At 32.7% G+C, this 21,899-nt stretch overlaps 2 long non-coding RNA genes across 5 annotated transcripts in view; one reads left to right on the forward strand and one right to left on the reverse strand.

Moving 5' to 3' along the window:
- LOC143226267 (uncharacterized) overlaps nt 1–21,899 on the reverse strand; it is a 48,062-nt gene that overhangs the window by 12,769 nt on the left and 13,394 nt on the right. Inside the window, exons 2-3 of one of the 3 annotated variants that reach the window (XR_013014481.1) lie at nt 6,762–6,810; nt 5,847–6,043 (exon numbers count right to left, since the gene is read on the reverse strand). This is a non-coding gene — a long non-coding RNA (uncharacterized LOC143226267). Of the gene's footprint in view, nt 1–5,115; nt 6,044–6,761; nt 6,811–14,804; nt 15,351–21,899 lie in introns of those variants that run through there. The other 2 variants (XR_013014480.1, XR_013014479.1) reach the window with 2 other exon arrangements.
- LOC143226263 (uncharacterized) lies at nt 8,579–12,857 on the forward strand. Of its 2 annotated transcripts, XR_013014472.1 has the most exons (3): nt 8,579–8,802; nt 11,543–11,645; nt 12,195–12,857. It is a non-coding gene; the product is annotated as an uncharacterized LOC143226263 (long non-coding RNA). The 2 variants fall into 2 exon arrangements; XR_013014471.1 differs by lacking the exon at nt 8,579–8,802 and having other exon boundaries at nt 11,483–11,645.

Raw genomic sequence — 21,899 nt, forward strand, 5'->3', positions numbered from 1 at the left:
TAACCATTAAAGCAGATTCTGCAATGCATTGTGGAAAGGTTTCATGTTCCGGATGTTTTGGGGTTCAAAGATAATACTACATTTGATAAAAAAAAAAAGTATACCCATATTATAATAGGTCAATAGAAAAGATCGAAAATTGTACAGTATTTGCTAGGTTAAAAGCAATCTTAAGTTTCACAACCGAAACCACAAATAATATCACTTATGAAAATTACACCAGTAAATATGACACCGTTCTCATCTATATTCAATTAATTGGTAAGTGGACGTACATTCAATTAATAATTATTGTGTCTTACCACTTAAAAACTTTCGGGTTTAATATGTGACCACTAAATGAGTCTATCTTTTCCTGTTTTCCAAATTTTTTCGCACCCTGGTGACACAATTGTATACCTGTAGATTTACAACGCTAAAATCCGGGCTTCGATACCCGTGGTGGGAAGAACACAAAGAATCGATTATACAGCTATGTGTCAATTACAAACAAACCTAATTTTTTAGTATTTTTTCTCTTGCCTTCATTTGCAAAAACCATGTAACATCACATATTTTTACAATACACAAACAAAACTTTAAAAAAATACAAGAATGTTATCATAGAAATCAGTAATTGTGTTTTTTTTTTTATAGCAAAGCCATACTAGACTATCTGCAGAGTGCACCAAGGGAAATCGGATCCCTGAATTTAGGGTTGTAAATCAGTAGATTTATCGCTGTACTAGCGGGCACTGAATAATTACATCTTACAGTTTTAAAACTGAATCAACCATTTTGACTTGTGTACCGCTAGTCGTATATTTAAAACTGAATCAACCATTTTGACATGTGTACCGCTAGTTTATATTTAAAACTGAATCAACCATTTTGACTTGTGTACCGCTACTTATATTTAAAACTGCATTTTATGTGTACCGCTAGTCTTATATTTAAAACTGAATCAACCATTTTGACTTGTGTACCGCTAGTCTTATATTTAAAACTGAATCAACCATTTTGACTTGTGTACCGCTAGTCTTATATTTAAAACTGAATCAACCATTTTGACTTGTGTACCGCTAGTCTTATATTTAAAACTGAATCAACCAACTAGTCATTTTGAATCAACCATTTTGACTTGTACCGCTAGTCTTATATTTAAAACTGAATCAACCATTTTGACTTGTGTACCGCTAGTCTTATATTTAAAACTGAATCAACCATTTTGACTTGTGTACCGCTAGTCTTATATTTAAAACTGAATCAACCATTTTGACATGTGTACCGCTAGTCTTATATTTAAAACTGAATCAACCATTTTGACTTGTGTACCGCTAGTCTTATATTTAAAACTGAATCAACCATTTTGACTTGTGTACCGCTAGTCTTATATTTAAAACTGAATCAACCATTTTGACTTGTGTACCGCTAGTCTTATATTTAAAACTGAATCAACCATTTTACCGCTAGTGACATGTGTACCGCTAGTCTTATATTTAAAACTGAATCAACCATTTTGACATGTTATATTTAAAACTGAATCAACCATTTTGACTTGTGTACTTATATTTAAAACTGAATCAACCATTTTGACTTGTGTACCGCTAGTCTTATATTTAAAACTGAATCAACCATTTTGACATGTGTACCGCTAGTCTTATATTTAAAACTGAATCAACCATTTTGACAACCATTTTGACTTGTGTACCGCTAGTCTTATATTTAAAACTGAATCAACCATTTTGACTTGTGTACCGCTAGTCTTATATTTAAAACTGAATCAACCATTTTGACTTGTGTACCGCTAGTCTTATATTTAAAACTGAATCAACCTTTTGATATATAAAATAACAAGCAAACAATAGCAAATAATTTAGCAAAAGATTATACTTATTTCTTCTTAAATAATCCCAAATAGTATATCCTGTCAACGTAATTAAACTTCAAAGTAATATATATTTACTTCACGTTTCTCATCCTTTTCAAAATCTATTTATAATAGGATATCTTAAAACAAACGATAAATCGTATTACAGTAATTACATAATTACTTACTCTTTTTAAATTCTAAAAAACAAAATAATTACCAAACTTGTGTGGTTCTTTTTAACTTAGAAGTCTAATAGTTTAATTATATTATATAAATAAATGATATATCATAAACGTTGGGCCTTAAGTCTCTAATTTACTAAAAATATATCACAAAACACTTCTGCCTCTCTACAGATGGTTATAAAGTGTGTTAGATAGTTACAAATAAATGTCAAACAAATATATAATCATTTCTTACCTGTTCTGCTTGATAGAAAGGTTTGAATGACTCTTCAAACGGGCCGCCATGGCCAGGTGAGTTAAGTCATACGACTCTTAATCTGAGGTTCGGATGTGCGCATCCCCGTTGTGGGAGCGTTATAATATGACGGTCAATCCCACTAATTGTTGGTAAAATAGTAGTCTAAGAATTGGCGGTGGGTGGTGATGAGTAGCTGCCTTCCCTCTAGTCTTACACTGCTAAATTAGGGACGGCTCGAGTTGCTTTGCGAGAAATTCAAAAACAAATAAACTCTTCAAAATGTATTCTACTGAATAATCTATATAGTTTCCCCCAATAAGAATTTAAAATATCTTCCCCTTTTTGTTATCGTCCAGGCCTCTTTTGTTTACCAAACAATTCTACACTCTCAGATAGTATGCTCATTTGACATGTTATTGTTAAACGTAAGTATAATTGCAATAGGAATTTGAACAAAGAAAGTTTGTTGTTCTTGTTTGTTTGTTTTTTCCATTTACTGACCTTCGACTGTCTAAGCTATATCCTGATACAATATTTAAAAATATAGAACTAAAACTAAATTGAATATTGCTTTGTTCATAACATGTGCTTTATCTCTTCTTCTTCAGATATGGATGGGGTAATTTCTAACATGACAGTTAGAACTACAGAAGGAAAGACGAAATTCAACGTGGCAGGGTTCATCGTTGGAATGTTACCTCCTCTTTTTTATTTCCTTTTACATCATCTTGAAGCTTGGGAATCGTTCTCGTTATGCTGAGGAGCAGGGTATACGTGAGGAGCCGTTTTTTGTTAGTTACTAAAGGCGTTAGTTTAAAAATACAGTTGTGCTCTCATTAAAGATGAAAACCGATTGACATAACTCAGACGTTTGAAAGTGAAGAAAGGCACGGGATTGGAAAAACAATAAAAATGCCAATATTTGTGTCGTATATTACATACTCTTTCTGTGAAATATGTTATCGGAGAAATAATAGTTAACGTGATTATCAATAGGAGGCAGCGCGTCTCAACTTTAACAGGGAAGATTTTATATAATATTAAATCGTGGGCTTTAGAAGCAATAGTTTTATAACTGAAAATTGTCATCTGAATTATAATTTAAATATCTTTGGTTATGACTGTTTCACCAAATTAAAAAAATTATAAGTAAAACGCCACCTAAGTGCTCTTAAATTAAAAATGCACGTGTTATAAACTAGGAGCCTACTTCAGTGATGTCGAGAAACCCACTTGTTGAGAAATTTATATGCAAAAACGGCTCGTTTGGGTTGAGAAAATATTTTACATAGAAGGTCGAAACGTTGTTCGCTCTTTTATGTAAAATATTTTCTCAACCCAAACGAGCCGTTTTTGCATATAAATTAGGGAGCCTACTTGTATTTACAAGTAAGAAACTGTTTTGAAAAACGTACTAGGTTAAAGTAGATCAAAGTTTATCTTTGAGTGTTCATAAACCAAATTTGCTACAACTAACTTATGATCGGAATAAACTGAAAGTTATCTAAGTCAGCAGTACAGTTAATTAAACATATTGAAAGAGTGATTGTTAATATTATTTATACAGAATTATTATAGATTAGAATTCCACTAGAAGAGAAAATCATCATATTGCTAAAGATGGAGTTTTGTAGAAGTTTAACTCGAAAGGCTCACAATAATTTACAAATGTTTATGAACAATTCTTTTAGAAAAAAACACAAATATGGTTTGACTGCTTAACACATAAGGCATGTTATAATTTAAAATTAATAACAGTAAATTATTAAATCAAACATGAAAATTAGTTTGTTATGTTTAAAACTTTGCTATTGAATACATTTGATAATATAATACTTTTCGATGCAAATATATTTAACACAGATTTGGAAATTTCATTATTTTCATCGCTGTGTAGTAATACAATCACTTTTATTATTTTTTATTTATTTACAAAAATGTTATCATTTTGAGGCTATCCCGGGTATTGATGACTGTTTTAGTTAACCTTTGTATGATTCTAGCATATTAAATGATAAAACATCACTGTATAAATAACTTCCTAATTTATAATAAACTTTCATTCTTCCTCTATATGTCTGTTTAAGTGAGAGACAAAAGTTATTTACTTGCTTTAGCAAACCGGACAAACTTTTTTTAGTATGGTTAAAAGTCTCAACGTTAATGTGCCCAACAAATCTGGTACAAATCCAAGTACACTTTATAGAGTTATTAACCTAAAACCGCGAAAATGCGTTATCTCCGCATTACAAACGATGTTTCAAAGTGATTCAGAGTCCAGATCCGACAATGGATCCAGATCAAATATGGAAACAGCAGTCCCTTACTGACTTCACACCTAGTGTAATGTTTACTGAGTACATTGGTCTATTAGTTTTCGAGATACGCACGCTGAAACAGACACGCACATACACATATGGACCCGACTGCAAACAAAACAAACAGAAAGCAACGGTAGAGAAACAGTATCTCCATTGTTTATGTTAACATCTACACTATATATTGATAAAGCTACGTTACAAAAATAATGGCCTACGATGTCACAAAATAATCTCAAAATAAGATGTGAGTGCGTTCTAAGAGTGGTAGTTAGTGTGAATTTTGGGCAACAAACTGCTTACGATTCTATGCTAAACAATTATTTGGTAAAAGTATGAATGTGTTTTCTTCTTTTATTTTTGTAACTAACGATTTTGTTTGTTTTTGAATTTCGTGCAAAACTACACGAGATTTATCTGCGCAAGCAGCCCCGAATTTAGCAGTGTAAGACTAGAGGGAAGGCAGCTAGCCATCACCACCCACCGCTAACTCTTGAGCTACTCTTTTACCAACGAATAGTGGGATTGACTGTCACATTATAACGCCCCCACGGCTGAAAGGGCGAGCATGTTTAGCGCGACGGGGATGCGAACCCGCGACTCTCAGATTACGAGTCGAACGCCTTAACACGCTTGGCCATGCCAAGTTTGAGAGCTCAAATCTCACCATGTAGCCCTTGAGTAGCTTTGAGCTTATCAACAAATATACAAATATGTTTTTACTACATACATTTACTTCAATTTATATGGTAGATTTCATTATTGCAACAATAAAAGAGTCAAAAGGAGAAAACTTGCGATTTATTTAAAATGAATTACAGTTTAAAATATTATGAAGGTTAAAACGTTTAAAAATTATATTTGAAGGAGACATAATCAGGTCAAAAAACAAGCAACGTATATTTTTGGATAAAAATAGGCGAATATTGCTTGAACATACAATTTTTTTTTCCTTTGAGTAAGAAACTGTAAAAATGTTTTAATACATATCGTGGATAGAAACCCATACAACTTTTAATCATTAGCGTAAATGCCCTACAGTGCGATTATCATTAACTTCTTAACTGTTAACCTTGAGTGTTAGCAATATAATTACAATTATTATTAATAACGTTGTGGTGATAGCAGATGTTCTTGTTGTAATAATCTTAGTGTACAATGTCTACCTGTACTTAGTTGTATCCAATATGGAACACACAAATTAAAGGGAAAGCAACAAATCAGTGAAATATTAGTTCTTGTGATACTTTTACCTGACCGAACATGAAATTTCAATGTTTCTCTTACAACACAAATGACAAGACACGTTTTCTTCAGCAATGGAATACGACGTATAAACTGTAGTGTTCACACATCCAAACATGAGATCCACACGACATGCCTGGGGCCCGACATGGCCAAGGGTGTTAAGGCGTTATCCGAGATTCTTACAACAGAGCCATCTACAATCCTGAAAAAAAAATAAACATGAGAAACTGAAATGGTTTTGAGTTTGTCTACTTCGTTTTTGTTTTATATTTAATTTAGTTGAAATTGACATTCATATGGGGCAACAGAAATAACACAGTTATATTAAATAACATATTTAGTACAAATGTAACAATTTTCTTTCTTCAATGATTAAGAACTTAGAATTTTGTTTTACTAACTTCTTTTATTAAAATATAATTTGCCTTCCCTCCGGAGAATAATTAAACATATTCACCACAACAGAAAATCTAATATTAATATACTACTAAACTTTTATTCAAATACTTAATGTAGGGTAGTTTTTAATATATAAAACTCCTTTACTTATCCTTAATACACCTAATATGTAGTAAAATAGGCGTTATTTCTTCTTCTGCCCTGACTGGCATTTATTGGTACACCGCACATACATTTGTAGAATATTTTGAATAAATGAATAGTGTAGTGTATCAAATCACTGCTGTATAAATATTGTAAGTCATAAAATTATAAATTATTGAAGAGACGTAAGAGTCGTTATACTTCGTACCTGAGGATGCCCGTCGCTAGCGGTATGTCTACGGATTTACAACGCTAAAATCAGGGGTTCGATTCCCCTCGGTGGGCTCAGAAGATAGCCCAATGTGGCTTTGCTATAAGAAAAACACGTACCTCATCATACACTGGAGTGACCGTTTTAGGTAAAGAAATCATCTTACCTCACTTTCCCCAACTGCCCCCTCCTAGTGGTACAGCAGTCTTCTATAACTAGAAACAGGGTTTTGATACCCGTGGTGAGAAGAGCACAGATAACCTACAGTGTAGCTTTGCGCTTAATTCTAAACAAACAATCACAAATATAAGCGTCACCACCACAAATATTAAATAAGATAAAATAATTATATTAATTTTTATATATAAAATTTAAACACAAATAAAATAACGCTGGAACTTATTTTTCTACAACAGAAACCTATGTAAAATAGAAGATTCTGTTTGTTTTGAAATTAAGCACAACGCTACATAGTGGATTATCTCTGATCTATCCACCATTGAAGCGCATGTGCGAACATAATTTGGGGTTATATTATACCAGGTTTTTTTAAAAGATATTTCATATTTGTTTTACTTCGAGAGTAGATATAATAGCTCATTATGTTTTACTGTGCAGAGAAAGATAGTAAATTTTAGAGTTTAATACAAAACGAAAAGTGCTTTTGGTGGTAGAAGTGTAAAACATTTGTGATTTAACTGCCTGCTGCCATCTACCAGTGGAAAAGTATAACATATTAACAAAATGTCCACAATTTTTATAAACATAAGTACCTGAAATAAACGTTAGACTTTATAGCCAGTCAGTTTAATACCAAATAAATGGTCTCCATGAAATGTCTTTGCAGGAAAACAATTTGAGACCACTTATAATGATAGCAACAGGGTTGTGAAATGTTTCGAAATATAGTATTAGAAAAATATTAACCTCATTAATTCGTAAAATCGTGTAAAGGTCATTTCAACTACATACTTGTTTTTGAATAAAAAATTGCAGAGGAATTAAATAGATGAACAGAATTTTCACATTTTACCTTCCAAAATGTTGTTAGACAGCGAGGTTTTGCTGGGGTTTCCTGTTTTCTTAAGTAAATGCAGTAGAAAGATATTTGAGTTTAAACTTTGTGGAGAAGGTCACCAATGAAATTAAAGGCTCTATCGGTAAATACGAAAGCGAAACTCCAATGAATATTTGAAATGAAAGGTGTATTTTACAAAGAAATTTCATCTGATTTATAAGATTTTACAATAAAACTAAGTAAACGTTGTTGTTTTTTTCGATCTTCTGTATCAATAATAAATGGGAGGGGTTCCCCGGTTTTGAGTTTGAATATTTTATTTGTGTATATTTTTAAATTGTAGTTTTAAATTACGAGTCGAGCGCGCTAACCACCTGGCCATGCGAAGCACAGGAAAAAATAGACCTCCATCAACAAGAAATGATTTTTTATCAATAAAAAAGCCTATTTCTAGTTTTTCTTTTACGTAACAAAATACATGTAATTAGGATTCATTTGAAACTTTTCACCTTTCCATATCTTAAATCTTAATTGGTGAAAACAGCATTCAAATTTAAAGGGACTATTTTAAATATTTTAATGTTCATAATAAGAAAAGTAAACCGCGACTATGATTGACTTTAAGAAACAAGTCGAAGTGTTCGTTATATGTACATTTACAATGGTTGAAAGTCGTTGCTAGAAGACAAATTTAGGAAATACTCGTTCATGACTTTGATTATAATGCATGAAACATAAACTTGATGTTTCTGTAAATATAAATACAAACGTTCAATCATGTTTATGGTCAAGTTAAAAGTGTTTTACCAGCATTTACTGTACTGTCAATTCGTGATTTATTTCCTTTAACATATTCCAGTCTGGAATGGAAAGGCATTTTCTATAAAGTCAGTGGAAGAGATTTTTCTTTTGTGGTTACTTTGTGAAAAGCTGCTCCAGGGCAATTTTTTGTAATAATAGACAGTTAATATCACCCACCGCCAACTTTTAGGTTCATCACGTTATGTCTGTGTGTGTTTTCTTATAGTAAAGCCACATTGGGCTATCTGCTGAGCCCACCGAGGGGATTCGAACCCCTGATTTTAGCGTTGTAAATCCGGAATAATACCGCTGTACTAGCAGGGGGCTCATCACGTTATAACACCACCGCATTTGGAGGGACAGGATTCGAGTGCACGAGAGTCAGATGGTGAGTGAAGTGCCTTAAACAGCAGTGCCTTAAAGACAGAGGAAATTAAAATCTACAGATAACATTCTTGTACGATAAAAGTGAATCCAGTAAAATTATAAACATTATTACCAGTTAAACAGAAGCACAAACCAAGTTATTATTTTTTTTTTTTGCAGTGAAAAAGTCAGCATGCGACAACTGCCAATTTTTATATAGTTTATCGATTATTGCCTACAATTCATACATTTCTAACATTCGATAAGTACACACCATGCGTGTTGAAACATGTTGGCAATTACACATAGTTATCAGTGTGTGTATCTAATTCTCCAAAGTATGGTTGCTGATTTGTTTTTGTTGAATATAGTGCAAAGTTATTATACGGTTTATCTGCGTTAGCTGTTCCTAATTTTAAAGAGATACACTTGGGAGAAGACAGGTATTCAACGCCACCTCACGACAACTCGTGAACCACTGTAATCAAATAGTGCCATTTAACTGTTAATTTTATACAATTTTTCTTGGTTATGACACTTTCTTAATTTATGTTACAATACGCATTAATTCATAAGGTTTATTAAATAGAACTTCCGAGGTCCTAGTAGACCTTGAACAGGTTTAAACTTAATAACGTTATATAACATCAGCACAAGTAGAATACAGATTAAAATACATCTAGTGCAATACAAGCTTCAATCAAAAAAACGAATTTATTCATAACATGAAAGAATTATTTTGACCATTGTAATTACCTAAAACAATTTTTGTAAGCTCAAAGTTTCTTTCATTTTTTGAATACTTTGATGGCTGAAATGTGATAGGGCAGGACTGAGTCATTTCTACAGATTTCTGGTTCGTTTGGAGTCATGTCCATTTGGCTATAAATCATTCTTTGGACCAATAAATTCCACTGTTCTCTCTAAAGCGAATAGTTGTACCATATGGTTGGAAACAAATACATATTATTTTGCATTACGACTTTTGTGTAATGAGATGAGCTATCGGTTGGATTCAGAGGTAACTTAGCCAGAGGGCCTCATCTGAGGCAAAAACTCAAAAACAACAAACGTAATACAAGGGCAATGATGATGACCACTGTTTTTCCAGATTAAAACATGTTTTAATTCTTACATTTAATCAAAGAGGAATATTTGTTAAAAATTGTAAATTAACCAACTCTAGTTAGGTTCTCGAAACCTTGCTGTGAAGTTCTTTGAGGTATCGGATACCTAGCAGACATTACCTACCTGCACATTACATATCTGTACATCATTACCTACCTGTACATTATAACCTCACTGTATATTACCTACATTGTACATTATTACCCACCTGTACATTACCTACCTTTATAGTACCTACCTGTACATTATTACCTACATGTATATTATCTATCTGTACGTCATTACCTACCTGTACAATTCCAACCTATACATAACCTACCTGTACATTAGATCAACTGTTTCATTATAAACTTTATTTTATTTTACTTTAACTACAATTTAAAAATATACACAAATAAAATATTCAAACTCAAAACCGGGGAACCCCTCCCATTTATTATTGATACAGAAGATCGAAAAAAACAACAACGTTTACTTAGTTTTATTGTAAAATCTTATAAATCAGATGAAATTTCTTTGTAAAATACACCTTTCATTTCAAATATTCATTGGAGTTTCGCTTTCGTATTTACCGATAGAGCCTTTAATTTCATTGGTGACCTTCTCCACAAAGTTTAAACTCAAATATCTTTCTACTGCATTTACTTAAGAAAACAGGAAACCCCAGCAAAACCTCGCTGTCTAACAACATTTTGGAAGGTAAAATGTGAAAATTCTGTTCATCTATTTAATTCCTCTGCAATTTTTTATTCAAAAACAAGTATGTAGTTGAAATGACCTTTACACGATTTTACGAATTAATGAGGTTAATATTTTTCTAATACTATATTTCGAAACATTTCACAACCCTGTTGCTATCATTATAAGTGGTCTCAAATTGTTTTCCTGCAAAGACATTTCATGGAGACCATTTATTTGGTATTAAACTGACTGGCTATAAAGTCTAACGTTTATTTCAGGTACTTATGTTTATAAAAATTGTGGACATTTTGTTAATATGTTATACTTTTCCACTGGTAGATGGCAGCAGGCAGTTAAATCACAAATGTTTTACACTTCTACCACCAAAAGCACTTTTCGTTTTGTATTAAACTCTAAAATTTACTATCTTTCTCTGCACAGTAAAACATAATGAGCTATTATATCTACTCTCGAAGTAAAACAAATATGAAATATCTTTTTAAAAAACACCTGGTATAATATAACCCCAAATTATGTTCGCACATGCGCTTCAATGGTGGATAGATCAGAGATAATCCACTATGTAGCGTTGTGCTTAATTTCAAAACAAACAGAATCTTCTATTTTACATAGGTTTCTGTTGTAGAAAAATAAGTTCCAGCGTTATTTTATTTGTGTTTAAATTTTATATATAAAAATTAATATAATTATTTTATCTTATTTAATATTTGTGGTGGTGACGCTTATATTTGTGATTGTTTGTTTAGAATTAAGCGCAAAGCTACACTGTAGGTTATCTGTGCTCTTCTCACCACGGGTATCAAAACCCTGTTTCTAGTTATAGAAGACTGCTGTACCACTAGGAGGGGGCAGTTGGGGAAAGTGAGGTAAGATGATTTCTTTACCTAAAACGGTCACTCCAGTGTATGATGAGGTACGTGTTTTTCTTATAGCAAAGCCACATTGGGCTATCTTCTGAGCCCACCGAGGGGAATCGAACCCCTGATTTTAGCGTTGTAAATCCGTAGACATACCGCTAGCGACGGGCATCCTCAGGTACGAAGTATAACGACTCTTACGTCTCTTCAATAATTTATAATTTTATGACTTACAATATTTATACAGCAGTGATTTGATACACTACACTATTCATTTATTCAAAATATTCTACAAATGTATGTGCGGTGTACCAATAAATGCCAGTCAGGGCAGAAGAAGAAATAACGCCTATTTTACTACATATTAGGTGTATTAAGGATAAGTAAAGGAGTTTTATATATTAAAAACTACCCTACATTAAGTATTTGAATAAAAGTTTAGTAGTATATTAATATTAGATTTTCTGTTGTGGTGAATATGTTTAATTATTCTCCGGAGGGAAGGCAAATTATATTTTAATAAAAGAAGTTAGTAAAACAAAATTCTAAGTTCTTAATCATTGAAGAAAGAAAATTGTTACATTTGTACTAAATATGTTATTTAATATAACTGTGTTATTTCTGTTGCCCCATATGAATGTCAATTTCAACTAAATTAAATATAAAACAAAAACGAAGTAGACAAACTCAAAACCATTTCAGTTTCTCATGTTTATTTTTTTTTCAGGATTGTAGATGGCTCTGTTGTAAGAATCTCGGATAACGCCTTAACACCCTTGGCCATGTCGGGCCCCAGGCATGTCGTGTGGATCTCATGTTTGGATGTGTGAACACTACAGTTTATACGTCGTATTCCATTGCTGAAGAAAACGTGTCTTGTCATTTGTGTTGTAAGAGAAACATTGAAATTTCATGTTCGGTCAGGTAAAAGTATCACAAGAACTAATATTTCACTGATTTGTTGCTTTCCCTTTAATTTGTGTGTTCCATATTGGATACAACTAAGTACAGGTAGACATTGTACACTAAGATTATTACAACAAGAACATCTGCTATCACCACAACGTTATTAATAATAATTGTAATTATATTGCTAACACTCAAGGTTAACAGTTAAGAAGTTAATGATAATCGCACTGTAGGGCATTTACGCTAATGATTAAAAGTTGTATGGGTTTCTATCCACGATATGTATTAAAACATTTTTACAGTTTCTTACTCAAAGGAAAAAAAATTGTATGTTCAAGCAATATTCGCCTATTTTTATCCAAAAATATACGTTGCTTGTTTTTTGACCTGATTATGTCTCCTTCAAATATAATTTTTAAACGTTTTAACCTTCATAATATTTTAAACTGTAATTCATTTTAAATAAATCGCAAGTTTTCTCCTTTTGACTCTTTTATTGTTGCAATAATGAAATCTACCATATAAATTGAAGTAAATGTATGTAGTAAAAACATATTTGTATATTTGTTGATAAGCTCAAAGCTACTCAAGGGCTACATGGTGAGATTTGAGCTCTCAAACTTGGCATGGCCAAGCGTGTTAAGGCGTTCGACTCGTAATCTGAGAGTCGCGGGTTCGCATCCCCGTCGCGCTAAACATGCTCGCCCTTTCAGCCGTGGGGGCGTTATAATGTGACAGTCAATCCCACTATTCGTTGGTAAAAGAGTAGCTCAAGAGTTAGCGGTGGGTGGTGATGGCTAGCTGCCTTCCCTCTAGTCTTACACTGCTAAATTCGGGGCTGCTTGCGCAGATAAATCTCGTGTAGTTTTGCACGAAATTCAAAAAACAAACAAAATCGTTAGTTACAAAAATAAAAGAAGAAAAACACATTCATACTTTTACCAAATAATTGTTTAGCATAGAATCGTAAGCAGTTTGTTGCCCAAAATTCACACTAACTACCACTCTTAGAACGCACTCACATCTTATTTTGAGATTATTTTGTGACATCGTAGGCCATTATTTTTGTAACGTAGCTTTATCAATATATAGTGTAGATGTTAACATAAACAATGGAGATACTGTTTCTCTACCGTTGCTTTCTGTTTGTTTTGTTTGCAGTCGGGTCCATATGTGTATGTGCGTGTCTGTTTCAGCGTGCGTATCTCGAAAACTAATAGACCAATGTACTCAGTAAACATTACACTAGGTGTGAAGTCAGTAAGGGACTGCTGTTTCCATATTTGATCTGGATCCATTGTCGGATCTGGACTCTGAATCACTTTGAAACATCGTTTGTAATGCGGAGATAACGCATTTTCGCGGTTTTAGGTTAATAACTCTATAAAGTGTACTTGGATTTGTACCAGATTTGTTGGGCACATTAACGTTGAGACTTTTAACCATACTAAAAAAAGTTTGTCCGGTTTGCTAAAGCAAGTAAATAACTTTTGTCTCTCACTTAAACAGACATATAGAGGAAGAATGAAAGTTTATTATAAATTAGGAAGTTATTTATACAGTGATGTTTTATCATTTAATATGCTAGAATCATACAAAGGTTAACTAAAACAGTCATCAATACCAGGATAGCCTCAAAATGATAACATTTTTGTAAATAAATAAAAAATAATAAAAGTGATTGTATTACTACACAGCGATGAAAATAATGAAATTTCCAAATCTGTGTTAAATATATTTGCATCGAAAAGTATTATATTATCAAATGTATTCAATAGCAAAGTTTTAAACATAACAAACTAATTTTCATGTTTGATTTAATAATTTACTGTTATTAATTTTAAATTATAACATGCCTTATGTGTTAAGCAGTCAAACCATATTTGTGTTTTTTTCTAAAAGAATTGTTCATAAACATTTGTAAATTATTGTGAGCCTTTCGAGTTAAACTTCTACAAAACTCCATCTTTAGCAATATGATGATTTTCTCTTCTAGTGGAATTCTAATCTATAATAATTCTGTATAAATAATATTAACAATCACTCTTTCAATATGTTTAATTAACTGTACTGCTGACTTAGATAACTTTCAGTTTATTCCGATCATAAGTTAGTTGTAGCAAATTTGGTTTATGAACACTCAAAGATAAACTTTGATCTACTTTAACCTAGTACGTTTTTCAAAACAGTTTCTTACTTGTAAATACAAGTAGGCTCTAATTTATATAAAAACGGCTCGTTTGGGTTGAGAAAATAGTTTACATAGAAGGTCGAAACGTTGTTCGCTCTTTTATGTAAAATATTTTCTCAACCCAAACGAGCCGTTTTTTGCATATAAATTTCTCAACAAGTGGGTTTCTCGACATCACTGAAGTAGGCTCCTAGTTTATAACACGTGCATTTTTAATTTAAGAGCACTTAGGTGGCGTTTTACTTATAATTTTTTTAATTTGGTGAAACAGTCATAACCAAAGATATTTAAATTATAATTCAGATGACAATTTTCAGTTATAAAACTATTGCTTCTAAAGCCCACGATTTAATATTATATAAAATCTTCCCTGTTAAAGTTGAGACGCGCTGCCTCCTATTGATAATCACGTTAACTATTATTTCTCCGATAACATATTTCACAGAAAGAGTATGTAATATACGACACAAATATTGGCATTTTTATTGTTTTTCCAATCCCGTGCCTTTCTTCACTTTCAAACGTCTGAGTTATGTCAATCGGTTTTCATCTTTAATGAGAGCACAACTGTATTTTTAAACTAACGCCTTTAGTAACTAACAAAAAACGGCTCCTCACGTATACCCTGCTCCTCAGCATAACGAGAACGATTCCCAAGCTTCAAGATGATGTAAAAGGAAATAAAAAGAGGAGGTAACATTCCAACGATGAACCCTGCCACGTTGAATTTCGTCTTTCCTTCTGTAGTTCTAACTGTCATGTTAGAAATTACCCCATCCATATCTGAAGAAGAAGAGATAAAGCACATGTTATGAACAAAGCAATATTCAATTTAGTTTTAGTTCTATATTTTTAAATATTGTATCAGGATATAGCTTAGACAGTCGAAGGTCAGTAAATGGAAAAAAAACAAACAAACAAGAACAACAAACTTTCTTTGTTCAAATTCCTATTGCAATTATACTTACGTTTAACAATAACATGTCAAATGAGCATACTATCTGAGAGTGTAGAATTGTTTGGTAAACAAAAGAGGCCTGGACGATAACAAAAAGGGGAAGATATTTTAAATTCTTATTGGGGGAAACTATATAGATTATTCAGTAGAATACATTTTGAATAGTTTATTTGTTTTTGAATTTCTCGAGCCGTCCCTAATTTAGCAGTGTAAGACTAGAGGGAAGGCAGCTACTCATCACCACCCACCGCCAATTCTTAGACTACTATTTTACCAACAATTAGTGGGATTGACCGTCATATTATAACGCTCCCACAACGGGGATGCGCACATCCGAACCTCAGATTAAGAGTCGTATGACTTAACTCACCTGGCCATGGCGGCCCGTTTGAAGAGTCATTCAAACCTTTCTATCAAGCAGAACAGGTAAGAAATGATTATATATTTGTTTGACATTTATTTGTAACTATCTAACACACTTTATAACCATCTGTAGAGAGGCAGAAGTGTTTTGTGATATATTTTTAGTAAATTAGAGACTTAAGGCCCAACGTTTATGATATATCATTTATTTATATAATATAATTAAACTATTAGACTTCTAAGTTAAAAAGAACCACACAAGTTTGGCAATTATTTTGTTTTTTAGAATTTAAAAAGAGTAAGTAATTATGTAATTACTGTAATACGATTTATCGTTTGTTTTAAGATATCCTATTATAAATAGATTTTGAAAAGGATGAGAAACGTGAAGTAAATATATATTACTTTGAAGTTTAATTACGTTGACAGGATATACTATTTGAGATTATTTAAGAAGAAATAAGTATAATCTTTTGCTAAATTATTTGCTATTGTTTGCTTGTTATTTTATATATCAAAAAGGCTGATTCAGTTTTAAATATAAGACTAGCGGTACACAAGTCAAAATGGTTGATTCAGTTTTAAATATAAGACTAGCGGTACACAAGTCAAAATGGTTGATTCAGTTTTAAATATAAGACTAGCGGTACACAAGTCAAAATGGTTGATTCAGTTTTAAATATAAGACTAGCGGTACACAAGTCAAAATGGTTGATTCAGTTTTAAATATAAGACTAGCGGTACACATGTCAAAATGGTTGATTCAGTTTTAAATATAAGACTAGCGGTACACAAGTCAAAATGGTTGATTCAGTTTTAAATATAAGACTAGCGGTACACATGTCAAAATGGTTGATTCAGTTTTAAATATAAGACTAACGGTACACATGTCAAAATGGTTGATTCAGTTTTAAATATAAGACTAGCGGTACACAAGTCAAAATGGTTGATTCAGTTTTAAATATAAGACTAGCGGTACACATGTCAAAATGGTTGATTCAGTTTTAAATATAAGACTAGCGGTACACAAGTCAAAATGGTTGATTCAGTTTTAAATATACGACTAGCGGTACACAAGTCAAAATGGTTGATTCAGTTTTAAATATACGACTAGCGGTACACAAGTCAAAATGGTTGATTCAGTTTTAAAACTGTAAGATGTAATTATTCAGTGCCCGCTAGTACAGCGATAAATCTACTGATTTACAACCCTAAATTCAGGGATCCGATTTCCCTTGGTGCACTCTGCAGATAGTCTAGTATGAATTAACCTTATGAATTAATGCGTATTGTAACATAAATTAAGAAAGTGTCATAACCAAGAAAAATTGTATAAAATTAACAGTTAAATGGCACTATTTGATTACAGTGGTTCACGAGTTGTCGTGAGGTGGCGTTGAATACCTGTCTTCTCCCAAGTGTATCTCTTTAAAATTAGGAACAGCTAACGCAGATAAACCGTATAATAACTTTGCACTATATTCAACAAAAACAAATCAGCAACCATACTTTGGAGAATTAGATACACACACTGATAACTATGTGTAATTGCCAACATGTTTCAACACGCATGGTGTGTACTTATCGAATGTTAGAAATGTATGAATTGTAGGCAATAATCGATAAACTATATAAAAATTGGCAGTTGTCGCATGTTGACTTTTTCACTGCAAAAAAAAAAAAAAAAAAAAACTTGGTTTGTGCTTCTGTTTAACTGGTAATAATGTTTATAATTTTACTGGATTCACTTTTATCGTACAAGAATGTTATCTGTAGATTTTAATTTCCTCTGTCTTTAAGGCACTGCTGTTTAAGGCACTTCACTCACCATCTGACTCTCGTGCACTCGAATCCTGTCCCTCCAAATGCGGTGGTGTTATAACGTGATGAGCCCCCTGCTAGTACAGCGGTATTATTCCGGATTTACAACGCTAAAATCAGGGGTTCGAATCCCCTCGGTGGGCTCAGCAGATAGCCCAATGTGGCTTTACTATAAGAAAACACACACAGACATAACGTGATGAACCTAAAAGTTGGCGGTGGGTGATATTAACTGTCTATTATTACAAAAATTGCCCTGGAGCAGCTTTTCACAAAGTAACCACAAAAGAAAAATCTCTTCCACTGACTTTATAGAAAATGCCTTTCTATTCCAGACTGGAATATGTTAAAGGAAATAAATCACGAATTGACAGTACAGTAAATGCTGGTAAAACACTTTTAACTTGACCATAAACATGATTGAACGTTTGTATTTATATTTACAGAAACATCAAGTTTATGTTTCATGCATTATAATCAAAGTCATGAACGAGTATTTCCTAAATTTGTCTTCTAGCAACGACTTTCAACCATTGTAAATGTACATATAACGAACACTTCGACTTGTTTCTTAAAGTCAATCATAGTCGCGGTTTACTTTTCTTATTATGAACATTAAAATATTTAAAATAGTCCCTTTAAATTTGAATGCTGTTTTCACCAATTAAGATTTAAGATATGGAAAGGTGAAAAGTTTCAAATGAATCCTAATTACATGTATTTTGTTACGTAAAAGAAAAACTAGAAATAGGCTTTTTTATTGATAAAAAATCATTTCTTGTTGATGGAGGTCTATTTTTTCCTGTGCTTCGCATGGCCAGGTGGTTAGCGCGCTCGACTCGTAATTTGAGGGTTACGGGTTCGAATTCTCGTCACACAAAACATATTCGCCCTCTCAGCCGTGAGGACGTCATAAATGCGATCAATCTCACTATTCGTTGGTGAAAGAGTAACCTTGATGGTAGGTAGTTATGACTATCTACCTTCCCTCTTGTCTTACACTGCTAATATCCATTGTGTAGCTTTAGGCGAAATTCAAAACCAAACAAACAATTTTCCTATAGAATGTGATAAAAAAGGCCGCCCAAGGCGGGTAAAATGGTCCCAATTTAATTCATAGCAAATGCAATTTAAAATATTGCTGCATTTAGCACATACATTTATATCACTTACATCAACGTGTAAATAGTTTCATTGAAACATTGTCATCCTAGGAAACTCCACGATCATCAGGACAAAAATACAACATTGTAAACAAGTATGATGAAGTAGCGTCCATTCTTATATAGGAAAACATTTCTTAATAATTGCCATAGGAAAGCTTTGTACACACTACTGCACCTACATAAATGTCGAGACAACAAAATCAGGATCAAATGTCTCATTTTCACAATAAAACCACTGAAAAAGAGGTGAAATGCCAATCATGAGACCAAATCACTATCTTTCATTGTCCACAGGTTTGACTCGAAAACCTTCTGAAGGTGTGTTTTCCTATATGCTTCTGAGATAAACAGTTTTTGGGTACCATATGACAATTATCTCTTCAACTTTCCTTTGGTTAGTTGGAATAAACATGGATATAGTTTAGCTTGGGTTGTAATATGAAATTTTGTTGCCTTCCTAGGATCAACCTAATTAACGACACGCTCTTTGTCGATTATTAATATTAGTAAAAGCTGGTAATACAATGTTTTTTTGAAATATTAGGACGGTATACCTACCAAGAATAGCTGAAGAACTGAGATGAAACAGCTAGGAATCTTAATTGAAGAACTAGGACGGTGTACTAATCTAAAGGACTAACAATATGCAAGGACCTGCTTCACCTAAAGGACTAAAGCGATGTTCTTACCAACTTTACCTGAAACATTTCCAATCCTAAGTAAAAAGTGAAGATAATGCTCATTTAATTTCATTTAGAGCAATAAGATGACAGACGTATAAACTTTATAGGACTAAGATGGTGTAATTATCAGGTTTATGTATAGGACTAAGATATATTTATCAGGACCAAATGTAAATGTTTGTACAATACCACTGATACTGGTCTTCTAAACGTAAAAAAGTAAAAAATACTCAATATTAATCAATTCACAACTCATCTTCTCAAAACTGGAACAATGTTCTTAGAACATCGAAACGAAATGAACTGGTTTAATTATTAAATTTAAAACCAGTTTGTAAATAATCTGCATAGACAAACAAAGAGCATTTTGTAATTAATGAACAAACTGAAATGTTCTAATTTTTTGTTATTTTCATTTATTCTTCATTTGTGTTCGCTGCTTTCTTTCCCTATACATTTACTTTACGTATGTTTCAATGAAAGTATTGTCACAACAGCTAAACAAATCTATTCGTGCAAAGTTTCTACGACTGTTTGTTTGTTTGTTTTGGAATATCGCGCACAAGAACTATCTGCGCTAGCCGTCCCTAATTTAGCAGTGTAAGACTAGAGGGAAGGCAGCTAGTCATCACCACCCACCGCCAACTCTTGGGCTACTCTTATACCAACAAATAGTGGGATTGACCGTAGATTTATAACGCCCCCACGGCTGGGAGGGCGAGCATGTTTGGCGCGAACCCGCGATCCTCAGATTGCGAAGCGCACGCCTTAACGCGCTAGGCCATGCCAGGCCCCAGTATAATTTTTAGTGTTTCTATAATATTAATACTCCAATCTGGGTGAAGAGTTTTGTTAGATTTAGGAAATGATGCAAGTAAGTGAAGTAATTGCTGCTTTGGTTTGGTTATAATTATGCTCAAACTTACACAGTGAGCGATTTTGCTCTGCCCACTACAGGTATCGAAACCCGGTTTCTCGCTTTGTGAGTCCACTATGAGAAAAAGATCTACTAAGAGTTACTAAAGTTCTTGTTTCAAGGATGTTACGCTTGGCCCCTAGTGGCACAGCTAAATGTCTGCAGACTCACACCTCTAGAAACCAGGTTTCGATACCTGTGGCTGACAGAGCACATATAGTCCACTGTGTAATTTTGTGCTTAATTCAAAACAAACAAACAAAAGCTACGTGTCACGTATTATGTAAAAATGATTAATGTTTGCTTTAAAATAACTATTTATATAATTCGTAGAAAATAAAACATCTTACCAAACCTAGTATATTTTAACATTGTTTGCCTTGTATAAACCGTAGTTCATTTGTAGTTCACAATTATATTTAAAATAATATATAACACAGACATTAATAATGTAGTTTATGTATTAAAATATACGTATTACGTCTATAAACTTCATGAAATATAGTAAGAATGTACAGGTAAAGAAGATGTCCATTGTTGAACTACATTTCACACTTTCACAAAACTCTTTTTTTGAATAAAATGGTGTCTTGTTTTATGTTTACTCACGAAATACAAATATCATTTTATTACAGTTTTTACAGTAAGGAGGAATTTCTTTAGAGTACGTACGACGTTTAGATCACTGGTGTACTTAAGAATGACGAACCAGTGATCAAAGCATCGAACGTGTTCTGAAAATGTTCGTCCAACTGTTAAAGTTGTAAATTGTAACAGACTTTCTGTTCTTTAACTGTATTCGTACTTTTGCACAAAAGAAAGCAAAATTAATTTTATTTACAAATAATTTATTATATTTCTATCTGGAGATAATGAACTTGTGTGAAATTGTTTTTATTATATGATTAAATAATTAACTGGGAGAAAATTAAAACACTTTGACATTTACAAAAATGTTCACGTTTATTCTAATTTAGTTCTCCCAAAACAAAACACGTTCCTGTTGTCAGTTCTACCAGACAGAAATAACACCATGTCTACTGTCAGTTCTACCGGACAGAAATAACACTATACCTATTGTCAGTTCTACCAGACAGAAATAACACTATACCTATTGTCAGTTCTACCAGACAGAAATAACACTATACCTATTGTCAGTTCTACCAGACAGAAATAACACTATACCTATTGTCAGTTCTACCAGACAGAAATAACACTATACCTATTGTCAGTTCTACCAGACAGAAATAACACTATACCCTATTTCTGTCACTGTCAGTTCTACCAGACAGAAATAACACTACACCTACTGTCATTTCTACCAGACAGAAATAACACTACTCCTACTGTCAGTTCTACCAGACAGAAATAACACTACTCCTACTGTCAGTTCTACCAGACAGAAATAACACTACACCTACTGTC

The sequence above is a fragment of the Tachypleus tridentatus genome, chromosome 9, assembly GCF_004210375.1.
Source record: "Tachypleus tridentatus isolate NWPU-2018 chromosome 9, ASM421037v1, whole genome shotgun sequence".
Lineage (NCBI taxonomy): Eukaryota > Metazoa > Arthropoda > Merostomata > Xiphosura > Limulidae > Tachypleus > Tachypleus tridentatus.